The 24,261-nt window shown below is 43.5% G+C and overlaps 1 long non-coding RNA gene across 2 annotated transcripts in view; it reads left to right on the top strand.

Annotated features, from left to right (window-relative positions):
• The first annotated feature begins 529 nt into the window (after positions 1 to 529).
• LOC123331585 overlaps positions 530 to 24,261 on the top strand; it is a 69,414-nt gene continuing 45,682 nt past the window's right edge. Inside the window, exons 1-3 of one of the 2 annotated variants that reach the window (XR_006548301.2) lie at positions 530 to 796; positions 934 to 1,052; positions 2,164 to 2,994. This is a non-coding gene — a long non-coding RNA (uncharacterized LOC123331585). Of the gene's footprint in view, positions 797 to 933; positions 1,053 to 2,163; positions 2,995 to 24,261 lie in introns of those variants that run through there. The other variant, XR_006548304.2, reaches the window with a different exon arrangement.

Here is a 24,261-nt window from a genome sequence, read left to right as displayed (position 1 = left end):
TTCCTTTAATCCATGTGTAAACACCATCCATCAGCTCTTCTATTGAAATCCTCCTTTTCTTTTTTTTTTTTTTTTGCTGGTAACTTGAACCATCTATGCCAGTGGTTCTCAGAATGTGGTTTCTGGGCCAAGAACACAGGCATTACCTGGGAGCGAGTGACAAATGCACTTTTTCTGGCTCCACTGCAGATGTACTAAGACTCATACGTGATGACGGTGGGGCCCTGCAATCTATATTTACCAAATTTCCCAGGTGACTCTGCTGCTACTGCTGCTGCTGCTAAGTCACTTTAGTCGTGTCCGACTCTGTGCGACCCCATAGACGGCAGCCCACCAGGCTCCCCTGTCCCTGGGATTCTCCAGGCAAGAACACTTGAGTGGGTTGCCATTTCCTTCTCCAGTGCATGAAAGTGAAAAGTGAAAGTGAAGTCACTGTGAAGTCGTGTCTGACTCCTAGTGACCCGATGGACGGCAGCCTACCAGGCTCCTCCGTCCATGGGTTTTTCCAGGCAAGAGTACTGGAGTGGGGTGCCATTGCCTTCTCTGCCCAGGTAACTCTACTACTCCTTAAAATGTGGAGTAAACCATCCCTCCTCCCACCGTTATCTCTGGAAATGAATCAGATTAGAGGCAGCTGATCTCCACGGCTTGATTAGCTACTTGCTCTTGATTGTACCTGCGATAATCTCAGTTTCTGACCCATCTTGGCTTTTGGACTTTCCAGCTTTTTTTGAAATCTGTCTTTGTGACTGAATAAATCTTACTCTTGGACTGGTTTTCTTCACCATGGCTCCAGGTAAATGTGACCCTCATTAGCAGGATTCCAACAGTGGAGGGGGAAGCTGGGAGGTTGGGGTATGGGGAGGTGGGTTGGATGATATACTTAGAGAGGGTAACTCATTCTCAGCTTGCTTGGTTTCACCTTTGCCCTAGGTATTCGACTGAGGCCTCCTCCGTGCTCCAGTCTACCTGTGTGAGGCAGGCTCTGAAGCTTGAAATTGGCCACAGAGGGAGTATTTACACCATGGAAATTGCAAATGCTACAGTTCCAGGTATTTTTTTTGTTTGTTTCTTTGTTTTTTAGAGAGTCTGTTCATGAGCATACTTCTTGAATGCATGGTTTAAAACAACATTGTACTTACCAGTTCGTGTGTACTTAGGAATGTTATTCAACCTCTTAGCTATCAGTGTACAAAATTGAGGAATCATGTGTAGATAAGAGAATGGAAATTAACCATGATTCTACCTCTCAAACATAACCATGATTAATGTTTTGATGCGTTTCTTTTATGCTGTGCATTTTGCTTAAATATTTGAGATTATACAGTGGGGCATCCTTTTTCTTGCCCACCATCAATCATATCATAAGCATTTCCCTGTATGTTATTAAAATTATTGAAAACATCTTTTTTAATGACTACGTAACATACCGCCCTTGGGATTAAATACTTTACTTGGTCTGCTTTATAAATAATGGTGCAAGGTCCTTTTTCCTGCATTTTCATTGTTTTCTTAGATCATGTTCCCAGAAGAGAAATTACCAGATCAGCTTTTGAGGCTTAAGTACATAGTTTTAAATTGTTTTCCAAAATGTTTGTATTAGTTTATATTCCCTCCAATGAAGAGGGTGCAACTTCTTTTAATTACTGTATTAACCAAACGAAGAGCTCTGTTTTAACTTAGAAACCAGCATTTTGGCATGTTGCATTTGGATGTCTGTTTGTTGCCTGATAGTTTTAGAAGGAGATGACCAAATTTGGAATTTTCTTTAAAGGCATGCTATATATGCTTTAGTATATTCTCATTTCTCCCTTTTACTCCCCTTAAACAGAATAGAATTTAAGTGCCTTTCCATGCCATTTAATAGCCTCCTAAGCATCTCTTAAAATGCTTGCCCACTATTCTGTATATGGATGTACTTTTTAAAATTTAAGCCATCCCTTATGGTTGGACCCTTCTGCATCATGTGTTTTCCATTATTGTCAATAATGCCTTTTATCCACTGACTTCTGGGTTTTATAGCTAACAGCCTTATTTGGGAACAATTCAGGGAGAAGCTGACTCAATCGTAGAAGTTCCCAGCTGACCGACTCCAAGATGGATTCTTGTGCCTGGCCTTTGCACTTCTTTCCCCCTGACTATTCCCCTCTCTTTGTTTCACAGACCTATAACCGAGGGAAGCACTGGGCACTCCATCTTCCCCAGCTCACTCGGTCTTGCTCTTCATCTCGGGAGCCTCACAGGGCCAAAGGCTGAGATGATTCTAACTGCACCAGGCTGCCTCCTCTCCTTGTTTATTTAACATAATTAGGGGCACAGTTAGAGAGTAAGATAGTACTATGAGGATTAGACAAGAAGTGACAGTTACCTGCCTGCCTCCTGACACCCTCCAATGACCTATCATTTCTCAGAGGTAACCAGTTACACTTCTCTACTTCTTGAGATGCTTACTTGTATATTTTGATAACATGCTTATATAGCAATTTCCCCCCATTTTCCATTTTATCTATTGTTTGCCTACTATAGATTTATAGAGTATTCCAATAACTTGAAAGTGAAAGTCACTCAGTCGTGTCTGACTCTTTGCGGTCCCATGGACTATACAGCCCATGGAATTCTCCAGGCCAGAACACTGCAGTGGGTAGCCTTTCCCTTCTCTAGGGGATCTTCCCAACCCAGGGCTCAAACCCAGGTCTCCCGCATTGCAGGCAGATTCTTTACCAGCTGAGCTATCAGGGAAGCCCATGACTATATCCTAGAGTCTCCAGTTCCTTTCCATACAGTCTATTGATGTAGTTATACACCAGTTTTAGTTAGATCAACATTTGGGTTTTGTGTGTATGTGATTAACAGGTCTTTTTTTGGTAGTAAAATAGAGCAAACAATCAGAATTGTGTATGTGCGGTATTCAGTACACATAATAAAATTAAAGAAATTCAAAACTTGTATAAAACAAAACTCTGGAGAAAAAATATCATGCAGCTCAAGAGATACTCAAGTGGGAAAGTCCTCTCCATCCTTCACAGCTTGTGCTCTGTACCCAATAGAACTTATCACACTTACCAAAATAATACAGCTGTTTTAGTACTGGATATATATATATATATTTTTTTTCATTTATATTATCCATTTTATTTATTTATTTTTTATTTTTTAAATTTTATTTTATTTTTAAACTTTACAAAATTGTATTAGTTTTGCCAAATATCAAAATGAATCTGCCACAGGTATACATGTGTTCCCCATCCTGAACCCTCCTCCCTCCTCCCTCCCCATACCATCCCTCTGGGTCGTCCCAGTGCACTAGCCCCAAGCATCCAGTATCGTGCATCGAACCTGGACTGGCAACTCGTTTCATACATGATATTTTACATCTTTCAATGCCATTCTCCCAAATCTTCCCACCCTCTTCCTCTCCCACAGAGTCCATAAGACTGTATTTAAGAGGAGTGTCAACATTGGTTTTTACATCACTATCACTAATATAGACATTGTTCACAGCGGAGTCAAACAGTGTACCAGAGCTGTTATTCCTTTTCTGTGAAACATTTTATTTTCCTTATAGTTAATAATAATTGACTTTTTGCTTTTCATTTGCATCTGTTACTAATATATATCTATAGTCTTTGCCAGAGTTTTAAAGTCCCTCTCAAGGTGGTCAAAACTGTTAGATAATGTTTCAGTCTTCCTAACCCTCTATTTACTTTCTCCTCAGCTATCCTGGGATTTCTCTTCATCATTATCTTTGTAATTTACTTAGCTTTTTCTCCTAAGTAGCTTTGCTATTTCCAGGATCCCTTGTCTTTTTCTCTCTTGGTTTATTTCAGGGGTGTCTTGGTAAATGTTTCATGACCACCTGGGGCTAGGGGACAGTTGAAAAGGGGAGGAAGCCCTGGTTTGTAGTGTTGTTGATTTCTGTGGTATCAGTATTCCCTCCACGGCTGATTTTAGCTTACTAATATAATATCACTAAACTTGATATATTAGTCAGGGTTCTTCAGAGTAACAGAAACAATAAGATACCTATCTATCTGTCAATCAATCAATCAATCATTAAGAGACTTATTATGAGGGATTGGCTCACCAGGTTACATGGGCTGAGAATTCTTCCAACCTGTAAGCTGGAGGGCCTAGAAAGCCAGTGGTTTAATTCTAGTCTGAGTATGAAGGCCTGAGAACCAGGGGAGCTGATGATATAAATCCCAGTCTGAGGGCAGAAGATCAATGTTCCAGTTCAGCAGGTAGCCAGGAAGTGAAAGGGGCAAATTTCTCCTTCCTCTGCCGTTTTTTGTTCTCAGGCCCTCTACAGGTTGTCCACCCACACTGGGGAGGACAAGACACTTTACTGAATTGAATCCTCCAACTGAAATATTAATCTCCTCTGGAAACACTCTTCTAGATACTCTCAGTAATGATGTCTGGGCAGACATCAGTTGCACAGCTTTGTTTAGGAATGGGAGGAGATGCTCCTGTGGGCCAGTAACAGCCTGCTCACAGCACGCCACTGGGCAGTCACCTTACTTCTGAAGCAGTGTCTCTTCTAAGAGCTTCCTGAGAAAGAGTACATGGAAAGTAGATGTTTCAAAAACTTTAAAAAAAATGACAATTTTACTCTGCTACTTCATTGACATAGTCTTAAAATCTAGGTGGGAAATGGTTTTTACTCAGAAACTGGGGGGTGTTTGTTTCCCGTGTTGCTGGAAAGAACTGCAGTGCTGTCCTGGGGCTAATCCTTTGTATGTATATTATTTTTCTTCTTTGAACACCTCTAGGATTTTCTCTTTATCCTTGTCAATAGAAAGTTTCATGATGGTGTGTCCCTAATCCCCAGTTGGTCTGTAGCCTTAGCAGATCCTTATCAATCAGTGAGCTCACACCTTTCAGTTTTGGGAAGCTTTATTTCTTTGATTTCCTCTCTTTTCTTTTCTTTAGTTCTAATAGTTTATTGCTACCAACCCATCTCCCTCTACCTTCATGCATGCATGCTCAGTCATGTAACCCCATGGACTGCAACCCGCCAGGCTTCTCTGCCCATGGACTTTTCCAGGCAAGAATACTGGAGTGGGTTGCCATTTCCTTCTCCATGATTTCCTCTCTTTTCCTAGAACTCTGGTTTGCTGGATATTAGATCTCTTGTTTTGATTCTCTAATTTTCCTTTTCTTATTGTTGGAAAATCTTCTAGATTTTCTTTCTCAGCTGTTTCCTAGGCCTTCTGTGTAACACTAGCTGTTCCTGTCAGGGTGGTGGCACCTTGGATTTGGGGCCGTGTCCTATGTCTATGTCTCTTCTGGAGTGCCTGCCTGGCGCCACGCTTGACATGACGGAGGAGTAGAAATAGCGCAGACTTTTCATCCAGGTAGATCTGATTTTGAATCATACAGAATGGACAAATCATTATTTTTTAAAATTAATTTTTATTGGAGTACGGTTGCTTATAATGTTGTGTTACTTTCTACTGTACAGCAAAGTGGATCAGCTATAGATATACGTGTTGTGTTCAGTCACCAAGTTGTGTCTGACTCTTTGTGATTCCCATGGACTGTAGCCCACCAGGCTCCTCTGTCCATGGGATTCTCCAGGCAAGAATACTGGAGTGGGTTGTCATGCCCTCCTCTAGGAGATCTTCCCGACCCAGGATGGAACCTGCATCTCACACATTGGCAGGTGGATTCTTTACCACTGAACTACCTGGGAAGCCCATTCATATATGTATATTCCCTCTTTTTTAGATTTCCTTCCCATTTAGGTCACCACAGTAGGTTTCCCTGAACTATAAGTAGGTTCTCAGTAGTTATCTATTTTATACATGGTATCAGTAGTGTATATATGCCAATCCCAATTTTCCAATTCGTCCCCCACTTTCCGCTCTTGTTATCCATATGTTTACTCTCTACATCTATGTCTCTGTTTCTGTTTTGCAAATAAGATCATCTGTACCATTTTTCTAGATTCCATATATATGAATTAATATTATGATATTTTTTCTCTTTCTGACTTACTTCACTCTGTATGACAGTCTCTAGACCCATCCACGTCTCTACAGGTGACCCAATTTCATTCCTTTTAAGGTTGAATAATAGTCCTTTCCAAAGAAGACATACGATGGCTACAAACACACGAAAAGACACCCAACATCATTAATTATTAGAGAAATGCAAATCAAAACTACAATGAGGTACCCCCTCACTCCCATCAGAATAGCCATCATTAAACAATCTACAAACAATAAATGTTTCGAGAGGGTGTGGAGAGAAGGAAACCATCTTGCACAGTTGGTGGGAATGTAAATTGATACAGCCACTATGGAGAACAGTATGGAGATTCCTTAAAAAACGAAAAATAGAACTACCATATGACCCAGCAACCCCACTCATGGGCTTGTACCCACAGAAAACCATAATTCAAAAAGACACCCCCCTCCCCCACCACCCGGTGTTCATTGCAGCACTGTTTACAGTAGCCAGGACTTGGAAGCAACCTAAATGGCCATCAACAAAGGAATGGGTAAAGAAGATGTGGTACATATATGCTATGGAAAAATCGTTTAACTTCTCTATTCTGACTTTTTCTGTTCAGAGCAAAAGGCAAGTCACCCCATGGGGAGGGAGGCCAGAAGCCTGAGGGGAGTGGTCTACCAGGTCTGGTGAAAGGTCTACTGGACCCTCCCATTTTCCCACTCTCCCCTCAGCCTGCATTCCAAATAATGCATTGCATCTTAAAAATGGAAAATCTCAGAAGAGATTACATTTTATAGTACTCAGTGTCACAGTTAAGTAATTCCATCTGAATACAAGGAAGATTTTGATACTTAAATAGAAGTAGTGCTTTTCAATGATGAAATGAAATTGTCTTCTTCCAGCTACCTTCCACATCCAGTCTCCCTTGACCATAACATTTGTTGAGCATTTACCAAGTGCCAGGCCTTGTTCTAAGTACTTAGCCTGTATTATTTATTTCTACATCAACCCAATGTGGTGGGTGGTATTGTCATTCCTATTTACAATTGAGGAACCAGAGGCTCAGACAGGCCTAGGGTTACACAGCCAGTAAATGTAGGGTTGGGACTGAAACCCTGAAATTAACTGTGGATTGTATGCTACGATGAAATCTTCTTGGAGAGTTCCATTCATGGATTTATCACTTGAGGTAAGCCAGGGGCCCAGAGAAAGTCTTTGTAATGGGGATTTTGAGTATCCCAGGACCCAGCTCTCATGCTGGGAAAGGACGACAAATACGCTTAGCAGATGTCCCAGCCCAGGAGGGAGGAGGCTTCTTGGGGCCGACACCCTGTGCAGCTGTCCCTAAGGCCCGGCTGCCAGTCAAGCGACCTCAACCAGTAACACACAGTTTCACCTCAGCAGCCAGGCCCAGCTCCTGGCAGGCCTTGTTTAAACAGGCAGCTTGAAACAGCTGGGGCTGGCTCAGTGGAGCGTGTTGGAACCCGAGCAAGGATGCTCTGAGTGCAGGTGCCTGTCTCTGAATGTGCAATCATGCAAATCCAAGGACCAGATTGACATGCACTGAAGACCTGCTGTTCTGTTCCAATAACTCAACCGTCTATTGCCAGAGCAGCCCAGACACTGGCAGTCTCGACTCCAAATCAAGTGAGCAGTCCTGGCGATGGAGGAAAGAAGTGTGGGGTGAATCACAATCAGGGCTCACTCCCTTTGGGCAGATAGCATCCAGGAAAGGCTCAGCCACCTTTCTGGGGAGTGACTGTCATCGGAAATGGTTTGGAAGATGGGAGGTGTTGCCAGAGGAGGTGAGGGAATCCCTTTGCTCGTAGGATCTTGGTGATCACCTGTTCTTCCCTCCTCTTTCTACAGAGGAATCACGTGAAAGCCAGAGAGGGTAAGGGACTTGCCCACAGGCACACAGCTCACCGGAGGGCTGGGCCTGCTGCTTCTGAGTACTGGTTTCCTGTGAGCCATTCCACCCATCACACCGTCTCCTTCAGCTCACTGCTTTGAGCCTCAGGTCATAAGGGAGCCTGCCACCCTCCAGTGGCTCTTCCCTGAAGCCTCTTTGGGGGACTGGTGATCACAAAGTTGGTGCAGTGCAAAGAACTGAAGAGGTTGTTTTCAGCATGGGAAAGGGGAAGCTGAGGGCAGGTTGTGGCACAAATGTCTGGCACTGTCTCGGCTACAGAGTGGCTGGCAGCCCACAAGACTTGTCACCTACTCTCTCTAACACTGTGTTTTCATAGACTCGCAAGGAGCCTTCAGTTTTGATCTTGACTGTTAGGTTTGCTGGGTAAGTTAGGGCTCTCGGGTTGCCGGTAATAGAAAACAACTGTTGCTGATAAAAAGAGAGCCTGAGGAATCCTTTCTCTATCAGCAGAGAAGCATTCTCTTCTCTGGCCCATCTAGCCAACCATGACTGCCCTTCAGCCCAGGAGCCGTGTTACACAGACCTATGACTACTCCCCACTTTCCCCCACTATATAGGGCTGCCCTACCCTGGCCTCTAAAGTCCATGGGAAGGCTCTAGAGAAGAGTCTCATTAACCTAAAAGTGCCAGGATCTTGTTATTCCAATGCCACACAGGCCAGTATAAAGGGAACACTTGGGATGGTAGCTTTGAACCACTACTTCAGGAACTTACCTGCAATGGCATCTTTAAGCTCACCTGCGAATTAAGTCTATACACTTAAGCCACCACATTGTCCCTCTGAGCCAGGAAAACCAGCAGAGAGCTATTCTGACACCAGATGTGGTTACACAATTCCAATTTTTCACCCCACCCCCACTCTGTGTATCATATTCAGGAGAAATGGTAAACATTGTGTTGGGCAGCCACACCCAGGCAGTTGGAGCTCTGTAAGGGTGAACACCTCGGATTTTAAAGTTCAAATGGTAGAAGGAAGACTCGAGAATGAGCATATATTTTCTATCTTGATCCAAGAAGCCCACAAATACGTTATAGTTCCAGTTTTATGTGGAAACTGACTCGTAGTCTCACAGTTCCAACTCTGAATTCAGGATGAGAGGATCTGATCGATTCCCTGCGGGTCCAGTGTCTGTCGCTGGCCAGTCGTCAGAAGGGGCGGGGTCACAAGCACTGCTGTTGAAAGCCCACGCACATGTATTGTTTGGGAGAATGTTTTCAAAAGAAAAGGGGGTTTCGGACAGGCTGTGCAGACAGACACCTGAGAGAGATCTCTCATTGCCAAATATTCAGGTTAAATGGCTTATCTGTCACCAAGTATTCTATCTGGGTTTGGGGACTGTTAACCAGGTTTTTTTTTTCAAGGCAAGACCACCCTGTATTAAACCAGCCCCTCAGGTGCATGGAACCCAGGGTGTTTGGAATGGTGAGGGGAGCAGTGTCCTTGAAGCCATCTTCTAACAGCTCAGCATGGCAGGCTTTGGTCTAACCCCTTCTTTTTTTTACATGAGGAAACTGAGGTTCAGAGAAGACACATGCCCCCCTCAAGGTCAGCCCACCTCCAACTCTGTAAAGTGGGGAGGCTGGTAGAGCCACTTTGTCAACCCTTCACCAGCCCTTAGCACACTGTGGAAATGCTGACTGGATAAATATTGAAGTTCCGTGGCAAGATTTGTGGCCCTCAGAAGCATTCCTGTAACAGCACCTAAGGAGGTTTTAATGATCTGTCTGTGGTGCATTGCTGAAGCATTCATTTTAGAGAAGGCCAAGGGGCTCAGACTATAATTCTGAAGCTAATTTCTCCCTGGACTCTCACGGCCTGGCAGCATGAATAAGAAGAATGCCTAGGATTGCGCCGACCCTTGATTCTTATCCTATTGACCTTGTGCAGCAGAAAGACAATGGGCTTGGTGTGACTTTTTACACCTGCTTCAAAATGTTGTTTCCTCATGCCATCTGCATCAACACGGAAGGACCTAGAGATGATCAAACTAAATGAAGTAAGTTGGACAGAGAAAGACAAATAACATATGATATCACTTATCTGTGAAATCTGAAACATCACACAAATGAACACATAAAAAACAAATTTGTGGTCACCAAAGGGGAATGGGGTGGAAGAGGGATAAATTAGGAGTTTGGGGTTAACAGATACAAACTATTATATATAGAATAGATAAGCAACAAGGCCCTACTGTATGGCACAGGTAACTATATTTGATATAATAAAACATTATGGGAAAGAATATGAAAAAGAATATGTATATATATATTGCATATATATAACTGAATCACTTTGTTGTGCAGCAGAAATTAACACGACATTGTAAATCAACTATACTTCAATTTTAGAAAGCCATAAAAGTTGAAAAAATGTTGCAGAGGGCGTGGAAGGAGGTAATGAGCAAATCTGCCATCAAGTGGGGCCTCTGCCTGCAAAATATCTTCCTGTAGTTCTTATGCTCTTAACCCTGAGATCAGAGTACTTCCAGGAACCAGTGGAGTATAGTATTGAGCTGGGGGTGGAGGTGGGAGTGGGCTGATGTGAAGAGGGGGCATGGTCATAGCTTCCTTGAGCCCACTATATCCCAGGTGACAGGGAAGCTAATGGATTAGGGAGGAGTAGATGAAAGGTAAGCCAGGGAAACTAGGTGAAGGAAGTGGGTATTCAAGTAAAAAGTGAAATGCATGGAAGCATGCCCAGCGTTTTGTCCATTCCCAACTGGATTAGGAACAGCTGATGAAAGCAAGTAGATTTAATGGGGTAGGGATGATGAATGGTGTCTTGCGGTAGGTCAGGAAATGACTTTGTTCAGGAGGAGTGAGTGGTACAAGAGGAAATCGAACTTAATTCTTATCTCCTTATGATGTTTTAGTTGTTTGACTTCTCTGTACACACCTGTAAAACCAGAAGACAAAGAGGTCTAAGGTTTAATGTGTTGTTTGCAAAGTAACTTGAGATATGAATGTCTTGAGTATGTGCTTCAGCACTGTCAAGGACTAGAGTTTTGTTTCTAGCCATTATTGTAATAAGCAGATGTCCTGTCAGTGTTCCTGGTGACTGGTTAAAAGTCACTGGCCAGTGAAATGAAAGTACAGTTTCTCCCCATCAGCTAAGTCCAATCATTTGCTGGCTTTGTAGGTCAGAGGTGAAGTTTCATTCACACCATGAACTTTATGATGTATCTTCTTTCTTTGGGGTCTTTATAGTGCTTTATTTGCATTACTCATCTTTGTATTTAATCATGTATGGTTTGGCATTGCTAGTTCACTGTAGTAGGATTTGAATTTTTCAGACTGCTCTGATATGGGGACTTGTGGCAGGCCTCCTCCCAAATCCCTCACTGAAATAATAAAAAAAAATCCAAAATATCTTTCCATTTACTCTTTTATATAGCAACTTTCTTTATGTGTAAGACTTGTTTTCAGTAAAGATTTTTAGGAGTTTGAAAAACCTTAGAGACTTAAAATCTAGTAGAGAAGGGAAGAGTAATGGGATCCATTGAATCGTATCAGAAGACAGCAATGGGAAATGGGAGACTGAAGAGGGCTTGGGGTATTGGGAAGCATCTTTGGAGGAGATGGAAGGTAAGCCAGGCCTCTAAGAATGACTCTGCTTTGAAAAAATAGAAGGAAGAACTTCTGAGTACAAAGACCTGACATGCAATGAATCAGAGGTGCAAATAAGCATGCTGTGTTTGTGGGAAGGTGAGGGAACTCAGAGAGTGGTACCAGCTGTCCTCATTCCCTTTAACTAACAGTGATAGAAAGAGGCTTCATCTACGCAGCAATGGGAGTGCCGCCTGGAGTGCCCTGCTGACAACAGTATTAAGGCCACAGTGCTCAGCAGGAGAGAATGCTGTCATTGATTAGTGATGTCTGCCATAGGTGCAGGAGGGGAGAGGAGTGATGTGTGTTTCAAGACTATGTCACATTTACCCTAAAAACTGACATATGTTCCAAAGAACTTCTGGCATGGGGATTTTCTTTGTTTTTCCCCTCTTGAATTTAAGTCAATGGATACTGAGAGTGAAGCCTGTAATTCTGAATAACATCTTGTTACATCTCTGCCAAGTACTCAAACCTAGCTGGACTGACTCCCCAGTTGTTTTTCAAGCTTCTCAGAGAAGCCAGGGTCCTTGTCTTTGCTGCTGGGTTATAGGAGAAAGAAGTCTTTTCAACTGAGCACAGATAACTTTGGTTCAAGAGAAGATGATTAAGACACTGAAAAGTCAAAGAGAATAGGGGAAATTATGACTGTGGACACTTGCTAATATTTATGTAAGTGTGTTATTACCTAATGTGGGGCACTGGTCCTATATTGCTTCATGTCCCCAAGCCTTATCTCAGTATCAAGGTTATAAGTCTGTCTTTTTGAGGTCAGAGAGAGTGCTTTCTTTCTGTTCTAACTTTATTTATTTATTTTCGGTTGGGCTGGGTCTTCTGGGTCTTCCTTGCTATGAGGGCTTTTCTCTCGCTGCAGAGTGGGAACTCTTTCCTAGTTGTGGTGCACAGGCTTCTCACTGTCGTGGCTTCTCTTATTGCAGAGTATGAGCTCTAGGATCCACAGGCTTCAGTAGTTAGAGCTTTGGGGCTCTAGAGCAGAGTCTTAATAGTTGTTGCACACGAGGTTAGTTGCTCTGTGGCACGTGGGATCTTCCTGGATCAGGGATAGAACCCGTGTCTCCTGCATTGGCAGGCACTTTACCGCTGAGGCACTAGGAAAGCCCAGAGAGTGTGCTTTTTTTTATCTCAGGGGTTAGAGAGACAGAAAGTTGGTCTGTGTTCTTTGTGTCTCTATGGTGCTCTGCATATGGTGGACATAGTGTCCTTCAGAGTGTTAGAGGCTTATAAAATGAGTGTTAAACTCCTTTGAGAGTCCTGCTAATGACTTGTTCAATTTAAAGAAAAAGTAGAAAAGGGGTTCAAAGGGGAAGATTATAAAATTCAGCTGTGATGCTTGAGTCTGCACAACTGGCAGAACGTAACAATGTGCCATTCAAATTCGTCCTTTCCAGACTTTTTCTTTGGGTCTGAGCCTCCTTTCAATTCATATGATCCTCCCTTGAGGGTGGAGGAGGATTGTGTGGGGACAAAGAGAGGACTGACTGGATGAGGCACCTTCATAAATATTTGTCCTGGAGCCTGCAGAATGGCATTTTTCTGTTTGCATTAAAGTTGTCCAACGGGTATTTTCAAAGGATAGATTTCTGGAAAATTGGAGCCTCAAGGGTGACTTTTCAGGAAATTGGCTTTGATCTTTGATCTATTTAAGAAACTGCACACTGGTAGGAAGATTGCATCACCACAGCAACAGAGTAACCTGGCAATCATGATGAGAATGGTTGGGGGCAACTCCGCATCATGGCATTCACAGTGAAGCAATGTGGTATCATTTTGGAAGGAGCAGGGGCTGCGGAAGCCACATCAGTCAAAGAGAGCAAGTCAGACTTACAGAGTATGAAAGGGAAGTCCAGGTTAATCCAAGTGCAAGATGCCTTATGAAATTAGGAAATGGTTTCAGAAGTGCATACACCTTAAAATGAGATGGGCAATGACATCTATAGAATATTTATAGGTATCATCATCTGGATTTTAAGTTTTCCTGCAGCCTCTCAGATGATCAATATTGAAATCTTTGTTGAAAGAGCACTATAGCAAATAGGATTAGGAAAACCCTCTTTACCTTCAGATTTTGCATTAGAGCTGTTTTCCCAGGGGGTTTGGGGTTTGGTGAGAGGGCTTGGACAGGCTGTCCTGCCCTAAGAATGTAGAGCTTAAGGGAGCACTGGTGCAGGAACTGCTCCCACCTGCTTTGGGTTTTGGATGAGAACTGTGAGACCGAAGTGACTAACTGGCTTGTTCATGTGCTTCAGTTACTGGCCAGATGAGGCTCAAGGCTCAGGATTCCTCCTCTAGGTCTGGGCTCTGCCCACCCCACCTCCATGACCTTTTGGTGGACAGGAGCTCATCTGACTTTGGCTCCTTCGAGTCTAGGGTAGAGCCCTTGCCACCTCTCTGCTCTGAAATGTAGCCCCACCAAGCTTGAGTTGCCCTGCAGTCTATACAATGAGGGCAGCATCAGGCAAGCTGCTTAGCTTGAACGAGAGTCAAGCATGGAAAGAGACCATGACTAAAATCAGTCTCAGGCTCCCTGTGATCAAGGTGCTGAATAACATGGAACCGCATCAGTGTTAGTAGCAGCACAGAGGCTAAGCATGTGGCTTCTGGGCAGGTTATTTAACTTCTTCATGCCTCAGTTTCCTCATGTGTAAAATGGTGTTAATAATGGTGTCTACCTTATTGGGCTCTCAAACATACATGAGCATGTGTGCGTGTGTGCACACGTGCACACACACACACATACTTTACAGTCCTTATAACGGTGCCTGGTACATATAAGCACATGAGAACACTTGCTAATACAATGTCAGCGTGTTGTTACCTAATGTGGGGCACTGGTCCTGTATTGCCTCATGTACCCAAGATTTATCTCTCAATCAAGGTTTCAGTAACTTGAGGTCAGGGGCTTTGTTCTTTTTATCTTAGAAAGTTATATGGGAACTGGGTTGGCTATTAGCATATGAGTTGTAATATGTCTTTCCAAATGGTTTGGATTCTTGAAGCTACATAGCTCATTTAACGCCTCTGATATGCATATAAATGAGGTATTATAATCACCCTCTGCAGGGGTGCTGTTGGGCCCCTTGACTCCTCCCCTCAGCCTGGGCCATCAGTCTCTCTCATGAGGGCTTCCTGCCTCAAGTGCTTGCCGAGTCTCCCAGGTCTCTTTCTTCTTTAAGATTTTCTCCTAAACCATGGAGGACTGTTAGGCCTGGAAATGCAGGAGGGTACATGCTTCCTTGACCGATGAGTGACAAGAGCTTCCTTCCTTTCTGAAGTTCAGCAGAGAGATGCTTTCTACACTAGGACCTCTTAAACTTGAATCATCCAGTGATATAATTTAAATGCAAATTCTGGGTCAGGAGGTATAGGGTGGGACAAGATTCTGCTTTTCTGACTTGCTCCCAGGTGATTCGGATGCTGCCAACCATGGACCACACTTACAGGGGGAAGTCTCTACAGGGTTTCCTTTGAAAGTCCCTAGTGGGTTAGAATCAGAATTGCCCATAGCAGGACCCAGCTCAATAGCATGCTCTTATTTGTCTTCCCTCTTTCCCTGTCTCACCATCTGTCTGTGGCTCCCTAGGGTCACCTTCCAAAGAAACCATCTGTTCTGCACCCAAGATTTTGCTCAGACTTGGGAGCACCCACAGAAGACACTGTCCTTTACAGACAACTCTCACTAACACAGGTCACACACAATTATTACAGAGGTGGGGCTTGGGTCTGAGTCTGATCCCTGTGCTCTATGTATTAATATTATACCCCTGTACCTTTGTACCATACTGTCTCTCCAGTAGTCTGTGACTGATTCGAGTTTTGATTTTAGCCACAGATAACTGAAAACCCAAATAACAATGGTTCGAACATAATAGGAATTCATTTTTCCTGTGTAAGGAGAAATCCTTAGATATTGAGTTGATGATGTTAATTTGGGCTCAGAGATTTTTAAAAAATTATTTTTAATTGAAGAATAATTGATTTACAATATTGTGTTGGTTTCTGCTATACATCAACATGAATGGGCTCAGAAATTTTAAGCCGAGGGCGCTATGAATCTCTTGGTCTTTCCCTCATGGTTGCAAAAGAGCTGCCATACCTCCTGCCACCATGTCTGCATTTCGGGAATGAGGAAGAACAAGACTGAGGGGCAAAAGGGTACATGCTAGGTGACAATGTCCTTTCTCTCCTTTAGGAATTTTCTTTGAAGCCCTACCTAAAAACTTCCACATATATTCCAAAGATTAGAACTTTCATGTGGCCACCACAGTTAATAAAAACTTTGAAAAAAGAGTAGTTTAAAAAAAAAAATTGATACGTTGCTGTCCCCAAACAATCAACGCTAGCCAGTCATGCCCCTGGGAAATTAATTGGGGGTTTCAGGAGTTTTTTTTGAAGGGCTCTGATAATTTTTCCAAAGCACTCTGGGTTAAGTTGGTTGTAGAGATGGAGGAGGTGATGGCAGAGGAGGCATAGCATTGTGTCCCTGGTCTAGGTACCTCACTCCCTGGTCCCATAGAAGCGTGTAGTGGGTCTGGAGTATTTTGGTGAGTGGGAATATGGTGTGGCTTTAACTTCAGATTATGTTGGCTTTCTCCTGAAGTATAAGAACTCAAATTCCGTTCACAACCCCTGGGACTAATTCGTCCCAAAGACCCCCATCTGGTTAACAGGAGGAATTCATATTCTTCTTATCAACAAATCTTCACCCTAATTCTAGTAGACTGATAACCCTCATAATAACCCTGGTCATCTTATATCAAGAGGGCATCTGCCTCCTCCCTGCCTGGGTTATGGCCAAACGATTTCTAACATTGACTCTCTGAGATAGACAGCTGGCTTCAGTCATTTCTCCCAGATCTATAGTTTCTCATCTCCCTACTCTACCCAGCATATACTTCTATCATGCTCTACCAGGCAGTTACTAGGTTATTTAAGCAGGTGTCTTTTCTACTGGCTGGTGAGCATCTGTACTACTTTGTCTTAATTCTTATTCTTTCAAATGCCTAGAACAGTCAGCATAATACAGGGAGAGCAGTGATTTAACCCAGATCCCCTTTCTCCTGGAACTCGGAGTCTTTTCCTCAAAGCAGGGACTTATGAATTTTGTTGAATTCAATTAGTTATTCAAAGAATAGTAAAAAATTAATTATAGGAGGGTTCTGGGAGATATTTTTCTGCTGGACTTTGAAATCAGTTCTACTATTAAAATTCACAGTTTAAATGTAGGCAAATCAATCTACCTCTCTGTCCTCAGATTCTAATAATAATAATGTGAGTGTATTGAGTACTAATTATATGCCAAGTGCTGTTCTAAGAGCTATACATTTATTAATTCATTTCATTTCTTATCATTGAGTTCTCACTAGGTATAAATGATTTAATACATGAAAAATGCTTAGTGTGACATTTGGTATATGGCAAGCCTTCGTATTTGTTAGAAACTGTTGTTATAATCAGTTCTCAATTCTTGCCCCAAATTAATGTTTGGATTTAAGGTCTGTTTTATTAAATAGTATCTTTTTTTTTTCTTTTTTCTTCTCCCCCTCCTTCCCCCTGTCCCTTCTCCTCCTCCCCTCCTCCTCTTCCTCCTTTTGTTCCTCTGTCTCCTCCTCCTTTTAAATTCAGAGCAGTATTTGACCATCCTCTAGGCTTTGAGCACCTCTGCGCCTCACTCTCTTTCAGCTACCCATGTCGATTCTTCTGGGCTGCTTGCTGCAAATTGCCCTCTTATTCTTTGTTGCATTCCTTCTCTGAAACCATTCTCTTCTCTTGGTGGTGGAGACAGAAAAGGAGTGGATTTTCTAGGCTTTTCAATGCCTTCTAAATTGTACTGATAGTATCTTTTCTTTTCATACTACTACCAATTAAAAAAAAGAAAGAAAAAGAAAACCCATAAGTGGTGAGAGTTGGATAGAAGATGGCCATTATAATATGTTGTATTTGAAGTGTTTTATAGTTTACAAAGCCCTAGTTCCTACATCTTCTTGAGTCTTCCAGCAATTCTAGGTGGTCCTCATTGGAATCCTTGTGATATAATTTGCTCGTAAGTTTCAAAGTAGGTTTTTAAAGGATAGGAGAACTGCCTATCCACAGTCATCTGATGGATTCATAGTTTAGACCCAGTGACAAGCTTAAATATGGCCGCTGTGGGTAAGGAAGGCAGACTGTATCCTGAATGATGAACTTCCTGAGGGAAGGGATGATATCCCATACAGAGCATCCCCAGGGCTCAGATCAATAAATGCTTGTTCAATGCATAAGTCAATAAATGATGAGCAACAACTTTAACATTCCATTGTTTGAATGACCACAACTCAAATTATTCAAATTTCAAAAATTTAAACCTGTTTGGTTTTCAATGAGTTGCTCACTGTAGAGATAATCAATTTCTGACTTGGAGTCTCTCAAGTCTCCCTCTTGAGAGGGACCTAGAGGTATCTACGTTAGGGCAGGAAGAGAGGGTTTTAGGTGAAGGAAGCCTCTTATCTGGGGTCTTTGAAAATCTGGATGTCCTTTTCAAACTGTACGTACAAAGGACTTACCAAGAAGGAGTTTCTGACTATGAGACACTGGAATGGGGACCATGGAAGGTGACATGTGAAGCAATGGAGCCACGAATCTCCACACTGGAAATGGACCTTCCGGTTGGTCAACTTTGGATTTCTTTCCTTGTGTGTTGTTTCACGTTTGACCTAGCTTTCTGGACAGCTTCCTAATGGCTCTTACATTTGTGGGGGAGAAGTAAAGGGGAAAAGGAAGGTTATGGGACCCTTTTGAAATTCCATTGACAGTTATGTGCTCCTTCTAGAAAATGCATATACCCACATGCAGACAACTTTGCTCCCTAAATTAGAAGACGTGATTGCATACCTCCTGTCTCTCACTACACTTCCCAGAAAAAAGGATTGATTGGCCTTGTTTATGAGTATTCCTAACATGCTCCCTTTGTTCCTAGCTTTGTCCTCTTTCTGAGAGCAATTGTCACCCCATGGCCCAAATCAGTCTTTGTGTTCTCTGGGGCTGCCTTCAGGTCAGCATTTTGGTAGCGAGCTCCGGCAGCCACTGGGGAGGGCACAACGATCTTACCTTCAGGCTCCATTATCTGGGAAGCACCTATTGATTGCCTACTCTCTACACAACTGAATGTAGTCCTTAAGTTGGGCTATATGTCTTGAAACATAAAGAAAGAAGGTGTGACTGATGCTTGGAGCATTTGTGGAGGGAATTAAAAAGTCAGCTCTTAATAATTGGGGTAGGAGGGCCAGAAGCAGGGGGAATGTGATAGGAAGATTGATTATATCATGATTGATGGCTGATGACATCACCAAATTCTTTATTGACTTGTCCTTGGAGGAGATGATTAATCAAAGATACTTGAGTTCCATCAGATTGTTCCATCCTTTGGCCCTCTTTTTATTTCTGCTATAGTGATTTATCAGGTTATCTTGCTCATGTTGATTCCCAGAATTGAGTATTTTGGGCCAGTAGAGACAAGGCATGAAGTAAACTTTTGTTACTTACCGTCTGCTGGGTCTCTTGTACAAATTTCCCCACATGGGCTCTTTCTTCTTGAGCTATTGATTGGCTGCCTCTGACACATGCTCAGTGATTTTGGATTTCCTGAAGCTGAAAAGGGAGAAAGAAATAAAGAAGAGTCTTTGGTTGGGGCCTTCCTCAGAGATACTTGGTGCTGTCCCCTGAGTTCACTGTTCCGACTCTTGTTTACCTTTATAAAAATAACATGAAGAAAGTAGATGCCTCAGTGGAGCCACCCACATCTGCAACAAAAGCTTATTTCTAGTGAAAATCATCATACCAGAATATTCACTCAAGCAGTACTTAGTAGGATCCACCATAGCAAGGGCTTGTGTTTTTTTAAGGAAACAAGCTGTTAAAAATGTTCACGATGAGCTTTTCATGCTGTGTGAAGAGCTCTTGGAGAGTTCTGCAGATGCTCCCAAGCTTCTTTCTGCCTGTCCATCTTACAGACACTTAAGGGTCCAAAGGCCTGTTGATTTATGCATAACCTCTAAACTTGAACTACTTCCTTGTGTTGGTGGAAACCTCTAACTTTCCTATTTTCTGGCATGTTTTCCAGGTTGCTTGCTTGCTTCACAGATAGCCATTGGTCAGTCAGGCGCTTTGAGTTTTTACTTTGCTATCATACAGTGGTAGAGATATCATGTTTCTGATTTTTAGTGGGTTTTTTATTTTTTTGCTAGTGTTACCTCAATACCCAAAATGGTCTCTAAAGTTTATTGAACCACCCAGGGTCAGAAATATGAGCTCAGCTCTTTGTTGGGCTTGACCTATTGACCCAGGAGAGCAGCTGGGGTGGTTCCTACAGCTGCCCTCGGCTCAAGGAGCCTTTTACCCAGAGGAGCTCCCTTTGATGGACTTCTCTGGGAGGAGGGATGTTCCTGAATGAATTCCCCTCTGAAGCCTCTCCTAGGCCTGGCAGAGAAAACAATGTGGAGGAGACAGAGCTGAAGGATGGCTTCACAAGAGCAACACAACAATGAGGAAGACTGCTTTGAAGTGACGTGAACCCCTGAACTTTAGGAGTGATTCTGCAGCGACTGGAGGGAAAAGATGGAGGAGCATGAACTCTTTCGGTTGTAGGAGAAAGACTGTCTCACGGCAGAGTAGAGCTTAGCACGCTTGTGTCTGGCTGACTGTGGGCCTTTGTTAGGAATCGCCCTGGTGAATCACCCAGTTGTCCAGCAACTTCAACCCCTGGCCCCTTCCCACCCCAAACACACACACACACACACACACACACACACACACAGCTCCTCTGAGCTCCATTCAAATGTCCACTAAAGCCCTTATCTGCGGATCACATTGTGCTGAGTTCATCTGGTTCCCTGGCCACTGAGCTCCTCCAAGAGAAGGACCCCCTGCCTCCTCCCTCTGTATCCCAGGGCCTGGCCTAACATGGAGCCCAGTAAACATGGGTCATCCCGCGTCCGCCCCCATCCAGTACTCTCTCACGGTATTGTTGATTCTCTTCACTTCTCTGTTTCTGCTGCTCTGTGAGCATTTAGGAGACCAGGGACCATTTTTCAATGCCTGTGTCTTCCCAAGACCTAGGGGAGTACCCCAGGCCTAGGAGGCTAAACACGATGTGGTGTTTGCAGAGTGTACATGAGGCATAGCCTGAACTGGGTGCTGGCCCCGACTTCCACCCACCATGGCTGACATCTGAGGGCAGTCATTCCACTGCCCTGAGCCTATAAAATCACCTTTCCTGTTCTAGAAGTTTCTATAAAAGTTTGAAATTCAGGAAGCTATTACAGATATCCCTGGTGGGGTGAACAATACAAACAGGTAAGAGTTAGAAGGCCTGGGTTCTGGTTCTGAGCTAATAGGCCGTGTGGCCTTGGATGAGCTGTAGAACACAGTGGCAATAATATCATGGTCTCTACCTCACAGTTTTTATTTTTTATATTTCTATTGACTCTTTTAAAGAAATGGAAAAGCAATATGTTCTTGTGGTAAGAAGTGACACAGGATAGAAGAAAACAGGGTAAAAGATCAGAGTTCTAGCCTCCAACCCCAATCAACCTCCCTGGCACCCAGGCTCTCATTAGGATCTTCTGGGAACTCTGGCGAGAACACGACTTAACATGGAGATGAAGTGGTATGTAAGTGTGTTATGCTCACAGAGATGCCGAGTATTGTTGTTATTACTACTGCTGTTCATAGTAGTATTGGTAGTTGGAGACACAAGATTTATATTGGAGGATTCCAAAGTGAACTAGCTGGGAGGTAGGGTAAGTGCCTATAACAGCAATAATGTGAATCCTCAGATCTACTGCTAAACCTTTCCAGGTTAGGAAGCAGGAGGAATTGGTGTCAATTCAGTGTGGGGCTCAGAAGGCCTGTGACTGACCTCATTGTGTCCCTCCACGCTGCGGAACCGCTGGAGAGTGCCTTTTCCTCTGAGTCCCACTTCCTACTTCTGTAAAAATGAAAGTAATAAATGCATTCTCTTCAAGCACTGAGATAGGGATTAAATGAGTGAGTATACTTAAAGCACTTAGCACCTGGGCCAATATACAGTGAGAGCTAAATACCTGTGAGCTTATGGTCAGTGAATCCCTGAACAGATGGTCATAGGAGAGCTGCCCAGAAAGATCTTTGCTTTTAAACTGGGATTTGGTGCCTTGAATGGTTTGGCAAGTATTCCGAAAAAGAGATTCCAGGTTTCTTGCATTTGAAAACAGCCCTCCCTGGATCAGTAAGTATCCTCTTGGGGTTTTCGCATCTACTGTACTTGATCATCTCGCTCTCCTGCACAAGTTATCACCACGCATCATGGCCAGTGTGAAACCCAGTGAAAATTCGCTTCTTCAGCAAACAGACCTGCCACCTGCTCTGGGGAAAGTCAATGACCACCTTGCAAGATGACCTCTTCTATTTTTATTTTTTTATTTAAAGGAAGAAATTAAATTGACAAGTGGATAATGCCATATATCAGTGTGATTCTATTCCTAATTAATTTATTGGCTTTGGTTCATACAACATGGGTTTTCTTATTAAAATGTTCAGCTTGGAGGCATGCCTTCTGCTCCTTGAAGTTCCCATTAGGTTTACAAATGAGACTCTTGTCCTGAGTGATGTTTTCTGGGGAAGCCTTCCTGCCTTTTGTCTGCTCTCTATCAATCTCCCTGCTGTCACACTGCTGCTTGAAGTTTCAACTTTCCCCACTGTAGTTTAAAGAAGTCTCTTTCCCTTATGGTTTAGCTATCAGGGGGTGTAGTCTTTGCCTAGAATTCAGGGCTGGGGGCAGTTCAGAAAGATGGCAGGGGAGGGGTGGGCTCTGCACCCTTCCCAACGCCCTGGCAGGAGTCCTGTGCTATGGCATGATGAGGACACTGGGTGTTTGTTTATTCTTGGTTTCCAGGCTTCAGTGAGGATTATTATCACCTTGTTTCCTGTGGGCTTCCCTAGACCTCCTATCACTTCTGCCTGATGCCCACACCTTTCAGGTTTGTTTTGACATACACCATGTGTCTGGGGACACTGAAAACACTGGTTTGATCTAACTGGACCATCCCCCTCTTTTTTGATGAGACAGGGCTTACCAGAGCAAAAGGGCTGGAGGCCTCTGGACCTCCTCAGCACTGTCGAAGCTGAGATTCCAAGAGTCAGTCTTGGCTGCAGCATCCATCCCAGTTTCTCCTTCTTGAGAATCTGCTCTTCAGTTAACAGCTAAGGGCCAGTTGGTTGCTGGCCTTCGGAGTCTGGTCTGTGGAAATTTTAAATGGACTGTGAAGTACGTTCCTTCTAAAGAATAAGGAACAAAGCCCAGAAACCCAGCTTTGTAACCACAGCGGCTTGTGGTGAACCTTTGGGCTGGTTGGACAGGGATGCAGGTGAGAACTTGGAGAGGGGCCTATTGAGGATGTTAGCCTGCATTTCTTGGAAGGTGAAGCACAGAAGCCTTAGAAAACAGTCCAGGTTTGGATGCCAAACAGGTGCCGGCTCCAAGCCTATCCCACAGCTGCCCTGGGACTACACCCAAAGGAACTGGCATTAAAATGTGTGGCTTAGGCAGTGCTCCCCAACCTTGGGGAGTGGTCACAGGTCTCTTTTAGAAAATGGTTAGAAGTTCTGGACCAGATTCCCAGGAATGTGCATCAGCTCACTCAACACTTGCATGAGAGATTTATTTCCATCTCGGGGAGGCCGCCTGGACCAAAGGGTCTAGGATCATGTCTTGAACACAAAATCCAGGACGCAGGTTGTTTCCTTGCCTCTGACACTGTCTCTGGCCCCTGTGGGCCGTGTCTGTGCACTGTGAGCAGTCCTGGTTAAACCCCAGAGCCAAATGGTCATCAGATACAGGGGCACCAAGTCACTTGGCACTGAGGAAAACTTGATACAGCCGTAAACATTTTATGTGGGTCTTTACCACTGTTATTTAATTAAGTGTCACATTACTGTGCGCCGGGAGAGCTGTACTGTACAGCTGGGTGACAGATGGATGGACCAGCCGCAGAAAGGGACCGGGAGAATATCAGTGTGTCTGAAAGAGCACCAGCTTGGAAATTGAACAGACGAGGGCCTGAAGCTTGGCTCTGTCCTGTAAGTGACCTGACCTCTTGGATCCTTACTTTTCTCACCTGCAAAATGGCATTAGTTTGATAGAAACTCCAGTAGGTGAAGATTCATGAGATGAGATGCAGAGTTCATGCCCGGAGCTCTCCTATAGGGTTTACATGGGAGTTCCTGACTTGCACGGGGCCTGTGACTCATGGTCCATGTGTTGTCCTGGTTTGGATGTCACTCCTGGCATAAGACTGGCACTTTTGCTTCATATAGCTCATTCACAGGTTTGTTCCTCCTTATTCAAGTTTCCCAGTTTCATATTCAAGGTTTGGCAATGCTAAGAAAATGCTAGCCTCACTAAACCAAGAGGATTTTGTAAATCCACTGGGGGCATGTGGGTTGGTGGACAAGAGAGGTGGGTGGGTGGGTCCATCCTCTATTTCTTTCCTGGAGTTTGTTGTAATCAGACCCTGGAAGATTCTGTGTGAGAGGAACTGGTAAAACCAACAGACCTGTGTAAGGATCGAACCCTGCCTTGCTATTTTCATGTGGTAAGCAGCTGAGCTTGAGGTATATAGGCACAACTCAGGAAATCCCCATTTTCAAGTACTTCTTCCTATTCTAGTGGATTCAGATACAAAGGTCAAAAGACATTCAGAGGTGAAAATGAAATTCATAAAACAGATCAA

The sequence above is a fragment of the Bubalus bubalis genome, chromosome 2 (genome assembly GCF_019923935.1).
Source record: "Bubalus bubalis isolate 160015118507 breed Murrah chromosome 2, NDDB_SH_1, whole genome shotgun sequence".
In the NCBI taxonomy this organism is placed as follows: Eukaryota; Metazoa; Chordata; class Mammalia; order Artiodactyla; family Bovidae; genus Bubalus; species Bubalus bubalis.
The sequence above is the reverse complement of the archived record's forward strand: the minus strand, read 5'-3'. Positions and strand labels throughout refer to the sequence as shown.